This window comes from Ursus americanus, chromosome 17, assembly GCF_024610735.1.
Source record: "Ursus americanus isolate L20-20 chromosome 17, mUrsAme1.1.p, whole genome shotgun sequence".
Classification (NCBI taxonomy): Eukaryota; Metazoa; Chordata; class Mammalia; order Carnivora; family Ursidae; genus Ursus; species Ursus americanus.
Window position 1 is genome coordinate 39,531,487 of NC_142143.1, and position 21,320 is coordinate 39,552,806.

The 21,320-nt window shown below is 40.3% G+C and overlaps 1 protein-coding gene across 1 annotated transcript in view; it reads right to left on the reverse strand.

The window, feature by feature from the left end:
- NAV3 (neuron navigator 3) overlaps window positions 1–18,833 on the reverse strand; it is a 797,711-nt gene extending 778,878 nt beyond the window's left edge. The window contains exon 1 of the mRNA XM_087868917.1: window positions 18,589–18,833. The gene's annotated coding sequence lies outside the window, so the exon portion shown is untranslated. The remainder of the gene's footprint in view (window positions 1–18,588) is intronic.
- Between the last annotated feature and the right edge of the window lie 2,487 nt (window positions 18,834–21,320).

Below are 21,320 nucleotides of genomic sequence, written 5' to 3' on the forward strand. Positions count from 1 at the left end.
CCTTGGCTATTAATCAAAGACTGTAGAGTTTACTTGTATGGTGCTTTTGAAAAGTCATGTCAGACTGTTGGGTTTTTGTTTTCGTTTTCGTTTTCAGTACAGTTAGGACTTAAATTGAAGTATAAAAACTGTCTGAACATGAGATACCCACCAAAGGATAGGAGAATTCCAGTATAAACGGTCCTTATTTCTAGATTTTCAATTTTATGTATTTTTGAGAAACACAAGTAACAACACATTATGAAGTGGAATGTAAAATCTGCATTCATTTTTAGGATGAAATGTGAGATTTCAGAGCAGTTTCCTATTTGGTCCCATGAATGTTAGGGCACGTATTTGCAGTCTCCTTCCATCTGTGGGAGTACTGCAAGTTGATAAATGTTTCTGCAGGTGGTTTGGGACCACTGTTTATGGCGGATACCCCTGATGTGCCACAGGTCTTGCCTTTCATAATGTGACCTCACCTGTATATAGAGCATCCCTTATTTTGTGCTTCCCTGAAAAGGGCTGTTTACACGCCCAATCCTCAGGACCAAGTTCCATTTGGACCATTAACATCCCAACAGGACTTCTTGCTAGCTAGGAGAAGGAGAGATTTCTGAAACACACTCAGGATGAATTAGGCACTGCCTAATGGTCAGCACTGGTCAGCAAATGCTGAGCAAGCCGTATCACCTCAGCATAGTCATGCTGCCTTCAGATCCAGAGGCCTGCCTAGAAAATGCAAATGCAGAGAGAAAAGAATATGGATTAAGACAAGCCCCTTATTAATATATTCCCAATTATCGTACGCTCCCAGGTTCCTGGCAACATTCTAACATGTTGCCGTGAAAAAATCTTGTCAATCTCTACTCTTTTCCTAATGCTCACGTGAAATCTTACTTGGTGACAGAAGAAAAACTAAATAGTTGAAGTAGGCAATAAGCAATGGAATGGTAATGAGAAAGGCTATAGCATATTTTCCAATAGTCCCTGCGTTGGAACAACAGGTTATTTTCTCAAGTCTTCGAGCTTTCGGAAATATTTATTGCATGTGGTCAGGGTAATAGATGCCTAGCTGAGATAGGACTTCCTATTGTAAAGGACACTGTACTATAATAAGGAAGATAAATAGGTTATTTCATCTTGGCAATTGTACTACCTTTCAATTTTCTTGTTTAAATGCAAAGATCCAGGAAGAAACAGACATGCATTCCTATCTCCACTCCAACACAAACCTGCTTGGCAAATCTCTCAGCCTCACTGGGCCTCAATGAGGTGAGCATACATATGACTAACTTTGTAAAACTGTATAAGATTTATTCGAAATATCTAAAGCCATATACAAGCAAATGGCTTTTAAAAAAAGAACCACAGGAAGTTGAAAACTGTTTTCCGTAAGATCCAGGAAATTGTCCCTATGACAGTCAAAATGATGTTGTCGCCAAGGAAAAGGCTGTGTTCTTGGACTCCTGAGCCTCAGGGCACCTGGACAACTTGGAGGAGAGAAAGGTTACTATAGAAAGGGAAACATGGAGATTCAAGAATTTAATGGCAGGGAGGGTGGGTGAGGGGAGCAGAATACCAAACTAATTTTCCTTCCTAAATACAATAAAATGTTCCAATATTCCTTCTGAAGTAACGATTAACTTTTCCAAAACTTAAGGCATATACAACTTTAACCTTGTGAGCATTGTTTCCTGAAAGAACCACTTTGCTGCTGGGGCAGACACTCAGGACTGTACACTTAGAGAATTATTCCTCCCCAGTTATTTGTTTGGCAGGAAAACGTGATCTCCTTTATGTAATTAGATGATTAAAAGCGGAATTTGACTGGACCCTAGCTATACAAAGTGATCTTGAGTTGGCTGAAGGACACATTCAAATCCTCTAATTGACAATGTTTATGTTTGAGGATAATATAGCTTTACTCAAGGAAAGGATAAACATTTCCTATTTAAACAATTTCAACACCTATAATAATGTATTTATTCACCCCACAGGCAGGTTTTATTAGTCTCTTTCGAGAATGAAAAGAACATGATAATACTCTAAATCATACACTCCTGGGAAAAAAATGAGCAAAGTATCCACAACGATCACTTTCAGTGAGAATAGCAACAAAAATTATCAAACTTGATCGATGTATGATGTATAGAAGAAAGAGACTGCATTGTGTAACTATAATTCACTATTCACTCACAAAACTACCGGCTTTGCAGAAGCCTATGTCACAAATGACACACGCTGACCCCAGAACACAAGCAGAAGTGTCTTAAAGAATAGTTCCTTACACTCGTGCCTAGTAGAACAAGCAGATCAGGCTTTTCTTTTTTTTTCTCCTTCAACTGCCATTACTGATTTTAAAATATGTATGCTTTCCCTCAATGCTGCAGAGGCATAACTATAAAGACTGATCATTGTTGGGAATGCCCCAAAAATAATTAGTAATAGAATCCCTGCCCTCTTTCTTAATCATAGATGGGAATTCATAAGTCTAAACATTAGTGAAACTGGGTTCTAATGCTACTCTACCACTAATCACTATTTTGTGAATTCAAATAAACCGCTGAACCTCATTCCAAGCCTCAGTTTAGTTGCCTATAGATTGGGGGCAAAATACTATCTACCTTCCAAACTTGAAACCATCAAACATCAAAATACTTCAGAAAAAAGCAAACGAACTATATAAATACAGCAATGCAACAAATACCAACTAGTTATTTCTTATTAACATTAAACTGCCATGGGAACAGTAAAATATTTTTTTTGTAGTCTTCCTAGAGATTTTTTCTAAACCAATTTGTAAAAAGAGGCAACGATTTATAGTATCTCACATACTTTAAAGGCTATCATTTTTAAAATTGTTTTTAACTGGTGGAGAAAAATAGAATTTGAGCACTTTGAGTCACCAGGCCTTAGGGACTCTTCTATTTCCTCTCAGAGATAGTCTGACCCTGGCCATAGGCGATTTTAATTTACCCCCCATTGTCAGAGCCAGCTATCATGAAGACTCAGTCCTTGGTCAAATCAATCAGGCCCTAATAAAGACTAAAACCAGTATGAACGACAGCAAATGACTCTGGTTTAGAAGTCAGATAAACTTAACAACAACAACAACAACCAGTTAGTTGCAATAGTATGCAGTTGCACCCCCTTATACCTAAACTTAATCAATTAGCAGTAAGCTGTTAGAAGCCACCCTTCGCTTTGATCATCTCAAGTTTCCAAAGCCTCCCCTTCCAGCATACAGCTGTGAACTGTGTTTCTACTAGAAAAAGATGCTGACGGTTCCACCCTTCCATTCCCTTCTATTTTATCCTCTCTCAGTCCTGCAAAGCTTTAATACCTGCGCAAAATACCAGGCTTTACACTACTTGGCTACACACACAAGAAATAAAAATCCATATAACTCAGATTCTAACCATAAAACCATTTGCCCACATGGTATTCCCATCATGCCCAAACAAAGATGTTTGGAGGCTGAAATGTAAATAGATTTATTTGCTGAGCATGACAGGAGGGAAGATAAAATGTAGTACTACAATCCTCACAATTAGAACTCGGCCAATTTATTGTCCACTGCCTGAGTGCTGAATTTCAATCTATTCTTTCGATGTAACATACCATACACAAACATACACACATACACACACACACACACACAAAAGGTTTGAACATGAGGCATACAACACAAATTCTATTACAGTGGAAGCAGGGAAGACATATAATGAAATCTTTTTCTGTCTACAAGGTCATCCTTCTAATTCATGGAATTCATTTAATCCTGAGGTCCAATTCAATGTGTCCTCCTCTACAAATAAATCTATACAGGCTCCTAACAAGAGCCCTAAGAGGGGGTTCAGAATGCAAATGAGAAAAACAACCATAACATGGCCACTGGTAAATTGCTCCTTTTGGGTAAGCAACACAAAAGAAGCATTTTTCTAATTTAAATATCTTTTAGATGGCAATAAACTGCTTTATCAAAAAAATTAAACTGTAGCTCTAAGCAAAAAATGAAACTAATAACGGGAGCTAGAGGTTAATTTCCAAGGGCTTGGATCTATAATTTACCACCCACTTCTTTTTCATTAATGGCACCAACTTAACATTAAAAACTTCTCTAAACTGTGCCTTCCTTTGGTACTGGTGATTCACATGACTGAGAGAGTAACAATTATTCATCACTCAATCTTTAGTAGCTGCTCAAAAAAAAAAAAAAAAAAAAAAGACCAAGGTCTGACTTTAGCTCTATATTAGGCAGATTATATAAGAAGTTACAAACACTTAAAAGTCCTGATCTTTAGAAACGGAATATTTCAACATCAATTGAAAAGTCAGTGAGACCAAACCACTCTCAGCCAAAGAAATTATCATGGTAATTACCTTAAAAATCTTGCTACAGTAATAGGGAGATAATTCAAAACACTTTTTAAAATAGCAAAGAAAATACAATTAACAATTAATGAAACTGTATGCTATGAAGTATCAGTCTATCTTATAAAAATATTGATATTTTACTAACAGAAAGGCCAATGATATATATAATACATATTGATAGGCATAGTACTGAAATTATGAGAATGTTTTTGTTTGTGAAATATTTTGTACTCACTAATACGTACATTTTTACGAAAAGAACCACTAAATCTGTGTCTTATTCTCTCCTGAAAATTTTTTACTACATTTAAGTGGTTATTATCTGCAGACCCATAATATTTAAGAATGGTATGTGAGGGATTTTTGAGTGAATATTCAAACATAGTTTTGTGGTTATCCACAAGTCACTGACAATTATTCTGCCTTAAAAGGCCAGCAGAAGCCATAACCAACCTTTATACCATTTTGTGCCCTAGGCTTCAGCTCACATTGCCCTGGACCAATTGAGTCATAGCAGAGGAAACTCTCAACCTTAAACATTTCCTCTTTGTTGTAGATCACCTAGTGTAATGATGCTACCTTTGCTGATACTGAGACACAACAATGCTAACCGTGGGGCAGAATTTCAATAACCTCACCCAAATTTGACTAATCCCAGTCAGGGTCCCAAACACTGTTTGCCATATTAGCGATTCATTTTTAATTTATACCACATCTCCTTTTCTAATGCTCTTCCCTCAGGCAGGTAAACAAGACAATCTTAGATTTCAGAAAATATTTAAAATTCAGCTTATGGGTTTGGGCCTTTGTTATAAAGTTAAAATAATACACACTGCAATTGATTTTTAAGGAAACATCCAGTTCCTACATTGCCAACCTCATGTTGGACACCTATTCACTATTCTTAATAAAATGAAAATTCATAATAAATGTAAATTAATTCCTATGCACTTATTAGATATAGATAGTTGGGTTCTTTAGCAACAAGAGCCCACCTAATTGTCACATCAGTTCTGAGACAGGTACTATTATCATTCCCACTTGCAGATGAAGAGACTAAAATTTGAAGAAATTGAATCATTTGTCCACATACATATGGTCTATAAGAAGTGTTATCATGTTGTAACGACTCAGCTCTCTACATGGTATTGCCTCTATTAAACAATTGTATACTACGATCTTGTAATTCTAATATCTCCTCTCAAACACAATTTTATATATGTGGCATTCCTGTTCAATATTCTTCAATGATCACCGCTACCTCAAAAATAAAGTACAAACTCCGTAATCTAGAATTATACGTTTTCTGGGCCACCTCCCCTTCCAGCTTCTCCAGGTTGCACCTGACCTATGCACACATTTTTGCTCCTGGGGACTGACTGTTCCCAAACCTTTCATGTTCCCTTATGTTTTTCTACACTTGCCGAGTCACATCCTGAAACATCCTACTCCATTTGTCCATCTGGTAAGTTCCCACTCATCTTTCATGACTCAGTTCAAGCATCTCCTCTCTGGGCATCCTTCCCTGATGCCCAGCCACCAGGCAGAACGGTCACTCCCACTTCTGCTCTCCCATGCTTCTTCATACATCTAGATTGACTATGAAAGTTTCATATTAAAACTATTTTCCAGTGTCTCACCAGCAATGAGCTCCTTAAGAGCAACTACTTTGTCATCTTTGCCTTTTCGGCAATAGATGTGCTTGAAGAATATGCAAAGGAAGGGGCACCTGGGTGGTGCAGTCGGTTAAGCTTCTGACTCTTGGTTTGGACTCAGGTCATGATCTTAGGGTCATGACATGGACCCGCATTCGTTTCTGTGCTCAGCGAGGAGCGGGCCTGAGAGTCACTCCCTCTGTCCCTCCCCCCTGCTCACAAACACACGTGCTCGCTCTCACTCTGAAATAAATAAATAAATCTTTAAAAAAAGCAAACAATAACAATAACAATAAGCAAAGTAACAGATGTGTAAGTGGCATTAGTGGAGTTGAACAATAAACATCCCCTACCACAAGCACTGGAATTCTTGGATTTCGTAGCTGGCAGGACTGAACAACTACAGAGGTGTGATTTACAGAGAGTGATGTCTACATCTTAAAACAAGTCCTTTAAAAAAAAAAAAAAACCCTCCATATAGAAATCTCACTGTACAACAACTGTACCTGTTAGCACAGGTCCAAAATGAAAAGAGGACACTTACAGGACACTACAAATAGCTCCACACAGCTGGAATGTAAGGTAAAGATGGCCAGTTGTAAGAGGACGCAGGGCCAAATCCCAGGGATCTGTATGCCAAGGAACAGATTCAGTTTTGCTTGAATACTTCACTATCCCATTTCCCAGTTATGAATATCCATTCTTGTATCTCTGCATGTCTCAAGGCTACCCTCCATGGTTCAAAAGCTACTTTGTCCATCATGCATTCTGCATTTCCCCCAGCCAGAAGAGGACTTCCCCTCCTTTATCTGGTCTCCAAGGATACTTGTACTTGTCTACCAAACTTGCCACAATTCCGTATGCACAAGTCTTCCCTTACCTGCTGGACATAAACTCAATAAGGACAAAGTCTACATCCCTAGCACATAGCCCAAAGAGCCCAATATATTGTGGCGTGAAGAATAAGGCACTCTCTAGGTTCTAAAACTATTTTAAATAGACACTTGAATTAAAATTCAGTAGTCAATAAGTGTTGAATTTATGATTATATATCATAGCAATTACAGGAAAGATGTCAAGTGAGAAAATGAAGGAAAAACAGTAACACAACCACACACACACACACACACACACACACACACACACACACACACACCAGAGTAAGACTCAGTCTCCCAGCACTTGGACATCAAAAGAATCAATAGGACAATTGATGTTCCTAAAGATTCAGCTACAAATCAAGGACATTGCAAGGGGCATGCTCAAAGTTAGCATTTTAATTTGAATCAGAGCTAGTATCCTCATTCTGAAATATTTCATTGAAAGCATAACCTTCCAACATGAATCAGACAACTACAATCATTTCATAATAATGGGATCTACTACAAAAGCACGGCATCACAAGAAAACAAACGCTGCATTTTTAGTGTAAACTGCTGTATTCTAAAGTGCACTTTATACCTTGTGGGACATTTTCTAGAAAATTTCCACATGGAGACTTTGCCCTGGATTCTACCGTGAGAAGAAGCAGAACACGGAGATTTCTTCCTCACTTCACATTTTAATGTAATTAAATGCAAATGGCTGACAATGAGGTACATGGATGAGCCCAAGGATAAGCCAGTCTCTCTGTGGTGAGACATTCATTCTAGATGCCACCTCCCTTGGAGCTACACACACTGATCGAGACTTGAGCTAGAGAAGAGGGATTTCTGGCGACCAGAAGGAAGTGACAATACTGCTGCCTCATTCACCATATCACCCTGCAGTACTTCTTCCCCGCCCCCAACATCGATAAAAGGACAGGAGCAGCTGCTCAATAATAAATACAATCAACAAGGATCAATGTACATTTGCATATACCCTGGAGTTTGAGTCCCTTCACCTACATTACCTTTATCTGACTTTCAGTGAGCCAAGGTCCACGGTTAGTCAAATTGTAGTCAAATTGGCCAGAGCCATCATCGACCATTATAAGATCCATAAAGACAATGGAAATGAATACAAAGAAATCAGCAAAGGCTCAAGTATTAGGATGGTAACAATTAAAAGGCTTTCTTCTAAAAAGCTCCTCCTCGCATGACTAAAAATTCACATATCATGAAGTCATCCTGTGAAAACATCAAGATTCCTGATTCCCTCTACAGGTCTACAATGCAATTCATAATCTAAAAGCTCTGAAAATTGGAAGCCTGGGTGGCTCCGTGGGTTAAATGGCTGCCTGCTGCTCAGGTCATGATCCCAGGGTCCTGGGATCGAGCCCCATATTGGGCTCTCCCTCAGCCGCTCCTCCCTGCTTGTGTTCTGAAAATCAAAAAGTTTTTTATAAGCCAACCTAAAGTAAAATAAGGTTACATAGTGTTTATCTCACTGTATTAGTTTTCTATCACTGCTGTAATACATTACCACAGTTTTAGCAGCTTAAAACAACACAAAAGTACTGTCCTACAGTTCTGGAGTTCAGAAGTCCAACCGGGGCCCACGGAGCTAAAATCAATGTATTAAGAGGACTGTACTCCTTTCTAGAGGCTATAGGAGATAATCTGTGTCTTTGCCCTTTCCAGCTTCTATAGTGCGTTTCTTCACCCGCGGTCCCTTTCCCCCATTTTCAAAGACAAGTCCCACCTCTCTGACCCAGTTCTCATCACATCTCCTCCTCTGACCACAGCTGGGAAAGGTTCTCTGCTTCCAAGGACCCGTGTGATTCGCTTGGGCCCACCCAAATAACCCAGGATCACATTCCCACCTCGAAGCCCGTAAACCTTAATTTTAAGTGCAAAGTCCCTTTCACCATGAAAAGGGTCATATTCACATCTTCTGGGGATTAGGATGCGGAAATTTTGAGAGAGGGGCATTATTCTATCTACCACTGCCACTTACTCTATTTATGGATTTTCTTACAGAAATAGTCATTTATTTAACCAAGAGATGTGGCCCCAGGTCATAGTCAGATTGTTACATAATGTACCGTGTGTGTGTGTGTGTGTGTGTGTCTGTACACAACATATACACACACGTATACTCACTCTGACTTTCTAAAATATGAAAATGTCTACTTCTGAAATATTTCTTGCCCCTAGATTTCAGTAAGTGATTGTGACATGTACTGTAACTTATCCGTACTCTCCTGTTTGTTCTCTCCCACCTCACCAGAGTCACCTCTGTCCACGCCCTTCAAAGAAGGAATTGCTCTTCTTTTAAGTCAGATCCAAAAACAGCACCTGGACTTTAATTATTAGCAAGCAGAGCGATTATGATTTAAACAACACAAAACCTTAGTGCACCTGGGTGGCTCAGTTGGTTAAACATCTGACTCTTGATTTTGGCTCAGGTCAAGATCTCAGGGTTGTCAGATTGGGCCCTGCGTCCAGCTCTGTGCTGGGCGTGGAGCCTGCTTAGGATTCTCCCTCTTCCTCTCCACCCCTCCCCCAAATAAATAAATAAATAAAGCACAAAACCAAGGTCTACTCCCTCTCGCTCTTTTGACTTCCTAGTTTTCTATGGCTATTGAGTTGAAATTAGGGTCCCTCTTTCTCTTTTCGACTTCCCCTTCCTAAACTGTGGGTAGACCAGAGCATAGTAGGACTAAATATATTTACGTATTTGGACTCAAGACTAAAGTATGCATTCCGAACCACCATCTTCCAAAGAGCCCTGCACCAAGGGCAAACTGCACCATCCCAAGCTATTAATAAAGTGGTATTCTGATTACTATTTGGCTGCTGTTGTCTGCATAGATCTTCCCTGGGGTCCTTGCACAGGGATGGCGGTAACTGGCAGGGAAGATTCAGGCATTTCTGGGACACTAACATATGACTAAAGAAACCCCACCTCAATTCTTAAACTACAATTAGCAAGCACTAACATCAGGAAGTTTAAAAGTTCATGAGATGCATTTCCACTCTGGCAGGGAAAAATATATTTCCCAAGTATGATACAGACATTTGCCCTATAGGGAATGCCCTGAAGAGACATTATTAGTTAGCAAAAAAGGAAAAAGCTATAGGTAATGGCATAATTTCTAATACAACTTCCTGTGACATTATTGAGAGTTTATCTGCTGTAGGCAGAAAAGCCTTTGTGGTTATTGAGGCCATATACAGGAGACCTTCAAAAGAGCATTAGCATTCATTAACAGTGTAGAACCCGGGGTAACTCTCAATTATGGTAACATAATTCAACCCAATCTTGTGTTGAGTGCAGCTTGACCATAATAAATTGTAAAGTCTAGCTATAAATAAGCAGCCAAACACTCTGAAAAATAAAAAATAAAAAAATTTTAAATTAAGTACATGCAACTTCCTCCAGGGCAGGGACCTTGTTTTATTCATTTCTGTAGCCCTGACATCCTCATCACAGCATAGAAGGCAATTAATTTGTATCTATAAACTTTAGTTTTGTTTAAACACCATGTTTACTTTGTGGGGTAAATTAATGCAATGCCAAATGTGCAAAGCACATAAAACAGCATACAAGATGGGACATATTAGCCAACAAATAAACAAAAGCATGCTTATCAAAAGACATCTAAGACAACTCTCTCAGACTTTATACACATCTGCCCATAGATGCTTTTCAATGGCAACTTGGAGTGGTTTTATTTCTACACATTTCACAAAGAACCAAAAAATCAGATCTGTGTTGTTTATCCTCAGTTCTAAAGGTAGTTCTTTGTTGCACCCTGTGCTCAAACGTAAAAATATCGAGAACTAGTAACTTCATTAACTTTTTCCTGAGGCTTGGGATGCAATTCATTTTTGATGTCCTAAAAACTAATGTCTGAATGACCGCTTTGTGGTGTTCCAAGTCCTCCCAGGTGAAGGTTGTTCAAATAGCTAAGGACCGGGGGAAAAAAAAAAAATCAATTTCAATTCTCAGAGAGCATGATATTGGTGTAGGCCAGTGAACAGCATCACTGTTTCATATAGCAAGATAACCATGGATCTGAAAAAAATTCCCAGGGGCAAGAATCCCATTAATTATCCTACCTAACAAAGTACACAGCAAAAGTACTAAAACCTTACCCTCCAAACCATGAGACTGGTGGCTCATTTATGAGAAGGACCTAATATTCACACCAACTTAAAGACTCAAAAACACCTCTTAGTGTTTATTCTTCAACGTTCTAGCACCGACTTATACATAGTAAAGATTCAGTCACCTTTTAAATTGTTATGGATGGTAATTTATATAGATAAGACAGATTCATTAAGTAAAAAGTGAGGGTATTGTCTTTTCTCAGTTCTCTGATCCACACCATTTCAGGTATATACCAAAACATTGCACTTACATAGAATCTAGTCTACCTACGACAATATCTAAGTTTTAGAGTTCATTAAACTTGAGATATAACAATGAGAAAAACAGATTGATATATACAATCCACAACCATGCTTAGAAGGGAGACCAGCAATACACACAGAAGCCTGAAGTACAAATTCATAAAGAATGGCTACGTGAGGCAACGTCACTGGGGCATCATTTGGGCCATATTGTATTGGGGGCACTTAAAACTTAGCCTAGTTAGTAGGCAACAGAAGAAAAGCCTGTATGACAATGAAGCCTAAACCATGAAGGACTGTGTGTGTGCTGGGAGTAACCCGAAGGTAGATTATGATACTATGTCAAAGTTTACCCAAGTACCAGCTAAAACATGTCCTGGTCCTCAACCCCCAGACCATGATTGCTTTCAAAATTCCAAGACAGCTGAACTTTTAACACATACCATCACCAAAAGGAAGGGCTGAGTTTAAGTTCCAGGTTAGCAACTAATGAAAGAAGAAACGCCATGTCTTCTGTCCTCATTTAATTAAGGGTAACATCCACAAAAGATTCATTCTGAGGAGTTGAAGTGTAAAAGACCAGGATGCCAGTAATTCACTATGGTTAAGTGCAGACTTTAAACAGCATTCTGTCAACCAGAACTCTATTAACTGGCACTTCTACCTATCTATAAAACAATAACTAGTATTTATAAGAACAACCCTGAGGCAGTTTAAGGTTTTTATATTGCTGTTGCATAGCAAATTACTCCAAATTTAGCAGTTTCAAAGAGTAAACATTGAATAACTCATGCAGTTCCTTTGAGTTACAAATTCACAAGTGCCCTAGCTAGATGGTTCTGGCTTGCATTCTCTCAATAGTATAGCGTCAGTGTGTTACCCAAGGCTGCCATCATCTGAAGATCTTACCAGGGCTAAAGGACCCTCTTTCCAAGGCCATTCTTTCAGATGGCTGATAAACTGGTAAACTGCCGGCTGTTAGCAGAAGGCCTCACTTCTACATAAATCTCTATAGACGGCTTGAATGTCCTCACAACATGGCAGTTGGCTTCTCCCAATGTGGGTCATCCCAGAAAACAAGGCAAAAGTGGCAATGTCTTTTCTGACTTAGCCTCAGAAGTCATACACCATCACATCTGCCATATCCTATCGATCACATATAACAACGCTGATATAATGTGGGCATGAATAGCAAAAGGCAGTGATCACTGAGGACCTCCTGGAGGCTGGCTATTATCACAATCTTGAAATAAGCTTCCAAATGAAAGATAGCACTCGATATGGTTTCAGACCTCTTTTTTATAGCCCAATTTCTTAACCATTAATCTTAAATAGGATATGTATGTTATTTTGACTTGCCATTAAATGCTCAGCACTGTCATTTAACAACTATACTATTTTAGGATATTGATAGTATGAATACTATTTTAAAAGCAAATATTCTAGATCCTCAAAACCTGAGTAGTTAGAGTTTCCATGGTCACAGAATCACAGAATCAGGAAGGATCTTAAGAGGTCACCTAATCTGTTGAAGCTGAATAATGGGTCCTTGGGAATTCATTATACCATCCTTTCTACTTTTGTGTTTATTCAAAACTTTCCATAATAAAAAAAATTTTTAAAGAAGTACACTATCCCAATACATTCATTTTACCGATGAAGATATCACTCAATAGGTAAAGAAATTTACCTATTCAATGCAGCTCTTAATATTAGAACTCACAAAAGACAAAAAGGACGAAACATGACATCTTTTAAACAAATGACATCGATAAGACCTCAACCTCTCTCTCTCTCTCTCTCTCTCTCTCTCTCACACACACACACACACACACACACACAATTATCCAGCAACCTTCTTTAACAAGAGCTTGTTGCTTTATGATTACATTAGGGTAACAGTAGTCAGTTGTATTTTGTGAATAAAAAGCACAAGAACACTAAAGCTAGGAGTTTTATGTTTGTCAGGTTGTTTTTAGTGGATATAATACTACCATAGCTAATCCTGATTTTGAGTTTCAGTTCCTAAATGAAAAAAAAAAAAAAATCCATGGATAATGTTGATACTACATATAAAAAAAGATTAGGGTAAACTTTTCTGGAAACTAGAAGAACGTATCCCCCTCCAACAACAGATGTACTCTTTGCTCCCAAGCACTTGGTCATTATTTTCAGCTTGAGACTGTAGGGAAAAGCTAAGATGGTGGAGGCAGAGAAGGGGGAAGGAACGGAGTGGCAACAGCTCCTATGTGGACAAGTGTTCTATATGGGTCACGTCAGATTTGGAAGGAAAAGCAAATCTAAACATAAAAATAACCACAGCCTCCTGATATATTTCAGAAAACAGCAGCAGCAAGAGAATAACAGTGAATATGCAATGAATATTTACTGCATGCCAAGAACACTCCTAAACATGACATCAATATATTCCCTCATTTAATCTTCACAAAAATCCTTCTCAACAACTATTTTACAGATGGGGAAACAGACTCGGATTAAGATAATCATGAATGATAACCTACATTGTAAATGACAGAGTGTAGCAGTTTATTCTAGAAGAAGTTTACTCCCAAACAGCCATGAGGTCTGATCCCATTTAATAAAGTAACATAAGAAGGTGTTCAATAACAGTGCTTCTTTTGATTGAAAAAAACTCCTAATGGTAGGACTTCGTGGTCTCCTTTGTTTGTATTTGCAATATTAGCATATAAAAAGACAGCATTTCTTCCTCAATGCTATCCCTACAAATCTACCAAAAGCCACCAACTAAGGTTGGAGACTTAGATGATGTCTCCCAGTACAGAAAACTGAAAGTTGAGTATGAGGCCCATGGTTCCATATGTAAATGGAATACACACACACACACACACACACACACACACACACGACAAGACAAAACAAGACAAAAGACAAAAGAAATGTAATAGTTTGTTTCAAATCCTAACTACACCTGAACTGTTACAAATTACTTGTCAAAACACTGACGTTTCCCTTCTTTGCTCAAGAAAACTTTGACCCTATGTCATTGGCAGCATTTCCAGATCATGAAATCTCGAGGTCCCCATTATGTCAAGTACTTATCCAAACAAACACAACTAGCAATTGTCCCAACTGCTACGCTCTTACGAAAACGTTGCACAGATTAACAAAAAGTATCATTGTACAAACACTGTTTAATGACATGAACAAGAGGCTTTTAAATCCCTACTGGGACCAGGCTTATTTTCTCTGAACACTGTAAAATCATTTTAAGATAACAGTAAACACATATAATTTTAAAGACTTGGGAGGGGTTTTTTTTGTTGTTGGTTTTTTTTTTTAAACAAGACTGCCAAGTTACATAACCAAGTTGAATGATGCGTTATATTCAGAATCTATGCCACTGCATTGCTTGTCCTGAGACTTCATCTGGGACAGAGGATGGTGACCTACGGAAACATCACCAACAGAGGCTCATATCAGATATTATTGTTGACAGTCAGGCTTGGGAGGAAAAATGAAGTCTGAGCAGAAAGAAAGCTCTGGGGAGTTTTTCCTACTCTGAGGTCCACTTAACCTTACAGAAAATTACTTTTCCTTACAAAATAGGGGAGGGGGAGAAGGAGATCTTACACTGCTTTTTTAAAAAGTGGGAGAAATTTATTACTCACTTGAGTTCAAGTAAAACGGTGATACCTGCTGGGATTATTCAGTTCTGCCCATTAGGTTATGTGATTAGCCATCAAGGATCTACTACCTATATCCCTAGAATACAGAGTAATCACCTTCTCCTGAATGGAAAGAATAATTCAGCACCATTACCCATTTGTCAATGGTATAAAGAAAGATTTCCTCTCTCAAGTCTTGTCTGCTGCCTCTGAATATGTGTGTGGTACGTATCTGAGTATCCACCAAGGCTACATATATACACCTGTGTGTATATATGATTATGTCATATATACATATATATTTGAGAATTCAAAAATAGGAAAAAAAGATTATTATGCCCATTTTTCTTCTGGATATAAAAAAGCTAAGCAACATCTGTGAATAAGGAGACCACACCAAGAGTAACTTGGTGATACAGTGGAAAGTAGGAATATGACCTTGATCTCTTGGCTCCTGCTTCATGCACATCTCCCTGACTCCCATCACTTCTAAGGTTGACAGCCTCTCATTTGATTTGGCGATATTCTCACCCTAATTATCCCAGTTACACACAAAGTCAGACACACGTGCACATGTCTCCATAAATTCTTTTCTGTTACAAAAATGACATTCAACTTGCGTGTCTTCCTAGAACTTTGGAACACTCCTCAAGGAAGTAAGGAGCTAAGGAGAACTGCAGACGTAGGCCTAGAAATCACTGTTCTGACTGAAGTCAAAAAGTTAACATCAGACGATCCATAGGAGCCAGCACGCTTTTCCTATCAAGAACCCTAATGATCACAAAGTGTGGATTTGTGTCCACATTTCAGCTTGCACCCAGGACAACCATTTCCTGTTGCCATGGGTTACAAGGATGAGTCACTTGGAGCCCTCCAGACAACTTGAAAGATGTCTTATCTTGTACCATGTTCAGAATTAACAAAATATATTCTTGGTAATTAGCAGTGCTCAGCAATACAGTCTATTAAAATATCAGATCAAAACATTTGTTAATCCCTCTGCATGAAAATGGGCACTTGAGGTAAGTAAACTTGAGGGATTTTTTCCCCCTTATAGAACAGATAATTCATTATTACCAACCTTTCATTAAATGATTCATATGTAGATGCAATCACAAGGGGGAAAAGCAGTTTCAGGATCAATGTACTAAAATAAGAGAATAATTGATGGCTTGTCACTAATATACCTTTTAACTTCAAATCATGTAAGGTTTAATCAGAACAGACTTCATGTTAAACCCTCCATGTACACATAAAAAAGAGGGACAGTCACACCAAAATATTAAATGTACAGGAGGGCATGACAGCTCTTAAACCAAGAGCAAGAAAAAAAAACAACAACATTTTATTGCATCTACAATTAATTGTGCATTCAAGTTTCATGCAGTCTGCCAAGAGCATTTTGTACACATGTCAGGAGAACCCACCCAACCAGGAAACACCAAAATCAGGAGTCAGGTAAAAACAATAATGTAGGACCATTACTACTATCATTGCTGACTAAAAGGAAGAAAATGTTCAAAGAAAAAACATGCTTTTTTAGATTTCACTGGCAAGGGAATTTTAAGTCTTTTGTAAATAATCATCTGAACTGGATAAATATGACCTATGGTATGAAAAGTACTAGGTGTAGAATTAAGAAGATGAAAATATATTTAAAACCTACAGCTTCTTAATTGGCCAAAAACAAAGCCAACGGTGTGGAGGAGCACAGCAGTAATTATCTTTTCTAGATTAGTGTTGGTTATATTTTCCAGTCTATCAGCAGTTTCTCTTCTTCCTGGTCCATTCTCTGCTCCAAGACCCTTTCTTCTATATTGATAGTTGAATTCAAAAACAAATGTGCAGACAAAGGAAAGGAGGGAAGGGGAGCTCACTAAAACAGAGACCTTTTTCTATATGAACTATGTATATACCACCGAAACAGAGCGGAGGATACTCATTGATTAGTATTGTTTTCACCCCTGAAATATTTTGACTTCAGGAAAACTTGAGAGCATAACAACTTGATCTTTTGGGAAACAACAACAAAATCCATATAAATTCTATTTCTGGTTAAAAAGAAGCTGTCCTGTCTTATCCCTTTGTTTCCACATGATACAGACATCTTATGTTTCAAAGAAAAATAAAACCATTGTGAGGAAGTGCCTCCACATAAACAAGACAGAATGGGCTCCATACTAGAGTGGCTCCACTTTTAAACAACTTCTAACTTACACCTACCTAGCATAGTTAGACATATGCTAAGAACCAAAAATCAAAAACGAAAGTCTGGTTTTATTGTACTATCATGTCCTCAGTACTAAAGTCTGAATCTAGTTATGTTTTTTTCACACAGGAGTTGCTATGCCTTATCTAATCTTTGGCAAGGTCTGTCTGCACCCCCCATCCCCTTGATTCTCTTAGCACCTTCCCACTCGGGTTTGCCACTTCAGCCAGCTGGGACTTTGGGAAGCAAGGTTCTGGACCTTCATTATGATCTACTCATTCCAGTAACTGGGAAGTGTAAAACTGAAGGAGGGTTAAAGAGAAGATAATTAAGGCAACAGAAGTTGCATGTTCCTCATAAACGGGGGGGGGGGGGGGGGGAGGCTGTCTCTCAAGTCCCCTAAAATTAAACATGGAAGAGGGGAAAGTGTCTATCAATAATTTAAGAAGGGAGTTTCTATAAATTAAGACTGGATTTTTTAGAACATAGATTTCTTTATATCCATGGCATATGTGGATTTAAAAACATATTCAGCCCTTACAATAGTCATACTTGGAGCACAGAAGCGAGCTGCAGAACTGATTCTGACATACAGACGCCCAGCTCAGAATGCATTTCTGCAGAATTGAGGGAGATCAATAGACTCAGGAAACAAATATGTTGATGGATGAGGACAAGTCTGAAAACGACCTGGTTGAGGTGGCCACGCTGCAGGTTTCACAGCTTTTTCCATGTTGGCAGAACGGAAGGGTTACCAACGATTCCCCTTTCTTTTAAGAGGGAGATGAAAAAAGGAAATGAGGGGAGAAAAAGAGGGAAGGGAGGAAACAGAATGGAGCTGGTGATGAGAAAAGGAAGAAAGAAAGGAGAACGGGGAAAGAGAAAGAGAGAAACCCGAAGAGGGGCGGGGGAGTAGGAAGGAAAGCTATGATGTTTGGACGCTCGCCAGCCACCCAGCCGAGCGCTCCGTCGCCCCCAAGCCTGCCTCCCTCGCTCGTCTGGAGCCGTGGGGTTCCCCGGTTGCGCCGCCCTGGTGCGGACAGCCCTCCCCGCGACCCCAGCCCGGCGCAGGCCACGCCGAGCTGCCCCCAAGTAGCCCCCCGCAGCCCGCCCACCCGAGCCCGCCACTCCCTGGACCGCGCTCGCCACCCCCGCCCCCGACTGCTCCCCGCGCCCCCATCACTAGTCTGGGGAAAAGCGAGAGATGGAAAAATCATAAAAGGGGAGGGGGACGACCAAAAAAAAATTTTTTTTAAATAATGTGATAATAGGTCCTGAGGGAGCAGCAGGGAAGAGACCCGTGGCAGGCACCTGGGAAGGAACACGCTGTTGCAAATAACCCCGGCTGCGTTGGGCTGGGCGATTTTCCACAAAAGGAAGTTTGGAAGGAGCGCCGCGGTTTGCAATGGAAGAGAACGGGAGCCCAGCGTTACCTGACTGAGGTCAAGCCGGCGGGCCGCGGAAATCCTCAGGTTTGCGATATTGAGCCACTTGATCAGGTTACTATGGAAATCGTCTTGAGGAGGAAAAAAAAAAACCCCGCAGCCCAGGCACATCCTCGTCACCCTGAAGAAAACTGCTGGGGCCGCCAAGCGCGGGCGCGGGACCGGGCGCGGCGCCTCTCCCGGCCCGGCTCGCTCTTTCTTCCCTCCTCGGCCGGGCCGCGCCTCCCCGCCCCGCGCCGCCGCCGCCGCCGCCGCCGCCGCCGCCGCCGCCGAGCAGCCCGCGGGCCGAGCGAGCCCTCTGCGGCGCGCTGCCGGGAGCGAGAGCGCGAGCGAGCTCGCAGCCGCCAGCCGGCCTGGGCGCCGAGTGGCGCTGTTTCCCAGCCGCGCAGCTGGAATTTAAAGAGACAGACGCCTCTCGGGGTCTGGGGCCAGTGCCCTCGAGAGGAGCACGCAGGGCGCCCACGGTCTTCGCCCGGGCGGGATGGACAGAGCAGGCCCGGAGAGAAAAGTTTCCTGCGGGGACGGCGGCGGGAGCGCGTGAAGACCTGCTTCGGCCTCCTCTCCGGAATGCAGAACACAGGCTGCAAGGAGTAAGAGGGATTTTTTTTTTCCCTCCCTTGGAGACTAAGGGGGAAATGATTTGTATGCTCAACAAGTCATGCACCTATTTTCAGCTGCGCTCGTTTTCGTCCTTGTGCACCGACTTTTTTCGTTGAAAGCTCAGAGACAAATGGGGGTTCATTCCTTGTTTTATGTCAGACTCCAAGCAGAGAGACACATGGGTTTGGAGGGAGGGTGGTGGCGGGAAGATATAGCTGTCAAATATCTTGAAATATCTTTTTTTCTCTTCCTCTCTCATCCAACGAAGCATCTCCTTTTCTCTTCTCTCTCAGCCCTGGAGAGCAGGCTTGAACGTATATTCCAACCTGTAGTTCAGCATCCTCCGACAGACCACCTTCCAGCCGGCACCTTTTCTCTACAGCCATGAATGCAAGCTTGCCCCTGTTGCTGAGAAAAAGCAAGAGTCCAGCAGAAAGAAGCATCTAATCTGGCCCTTTTCTATCTCTAGCTAAACCAGCTTTCACTGGGCACTTCTCTCACTGCTGTTGCAAATAAGGCTCACAATTTGTGCTGTTCCCAACATACAGCCCAAAGAGAATGCGTTTATAAATTTACACAGTTTAATGCCACCATGTATTTATTTGGAGTATCAGAGAAATTATCCTATCAATATATTTTGCTATTCTCACAATCCCCTTTCACTGCTTTATATATTTAACAGCCTTTTTGTGGTACCAGTTCAACCCAAATTTTTTGTGGGGGGTCAAGGGGAGCAATAAGGAGACTCTCCCTTTGGTCTTGTCTAGATCAACCAAACTGATTCCACAGTCACTTGGGTATAGAGTAGCAGACGCTCGATAAGCTCAAAAAATGTGAATGACACTCTTTTGGGTTGATAGAAAGTATTCTCAGACTGAATGCATCTATGTCTGGATTATCAACACCCTGTGGGCAGGAGTCATATTATTCCTATATCTTAGACCTTATATATTTTTATGAGTCCTGCACAAAGCATGGAGGCTACATTCTAACTCCAGTCTCTTAAATTTCTTCTTTGCCTCTCCCTACAGTCTTACCCCCAGTACTCACACCTGCTCCATACATCCATCTTGCTTGTCTTTTACCTGGTTTCCAGAGCAAGCCTTCAAAATAGAGTAGTCTTATCTAAAGTTTTTCTAAAGTTCTCCATTTCCTTCAGGAAAATGGCCAGTTTTTTTTGTTTTTGTTTTTGTTTTTGTTTTGTTTTGTTTTTTTTTTATGGAATAGAACATTGTTTCTCAAATTTTAGCATGCATCAGAATCACCTGGGGGCCTTATTAAAAGATTTCTAGGGCTCAACTCACACTCAACTTTTCCCTTTCAATAGGTCTAGGGGGAGGCATAAGAATGTATATAATTAACAAGATCCTAGGTGATGTTGATGCTGTCAGTCTGGGACCCACACTTTGAGAACCACTGGCATTGATCATTTCTGATCTGGCCCCTGCTTATTTCTTCTGCTTCATCACTCACACCTGCCCCACGGTTCCCAAGCAAGGTAAATTTACTAATTTATGCTATGCTTTCCAAATAGTACCCACTCAGTCCCACGTTGCATATGCTGTTTTCTGCCAGGAATCCTCTACCCTCCACTCTTTCCCATGTTCCACTGCCCCATCTGGGTAACTTGTTCAACCCCTAAACCAAAACTTCAGGATGCCTCCTCAAACATTCCCAAGTCCCACATCTGAGTTTAGGTCCCACTCTGTGCTGCCTCTGTACCCATTTCTCATACCTCGAGTGTAATAATTGTATATTTATTTGCTTCATCACTAGCCTGGGTATGCTAAGGGCAGAAACTATAGCTTATTTATCCCTGTATCCCCAAGTGCCCAGCACATTGGTCAAGAAGTTACAGCTCAACAAATGGGAGCAGGGGAGAGAGGGAGCAAACGAGAGTAAGAGAGATGACATTTTTCATTGCTGATGATTGTAATGATGTCCAAAGACAAAAGAGTGATATAAAGAAAGTAGTAATATCAGAAAAGACAGAGGAAAAACAGGGAATAGTTCTTACCTTTTAGCATATATCAGATACTGAATTAAATGCTTGGCATACTTGCTACACACTGAATATGTCCCCCCCCAAATTCATATGTCAAAACTCAACCCCAAAGTGA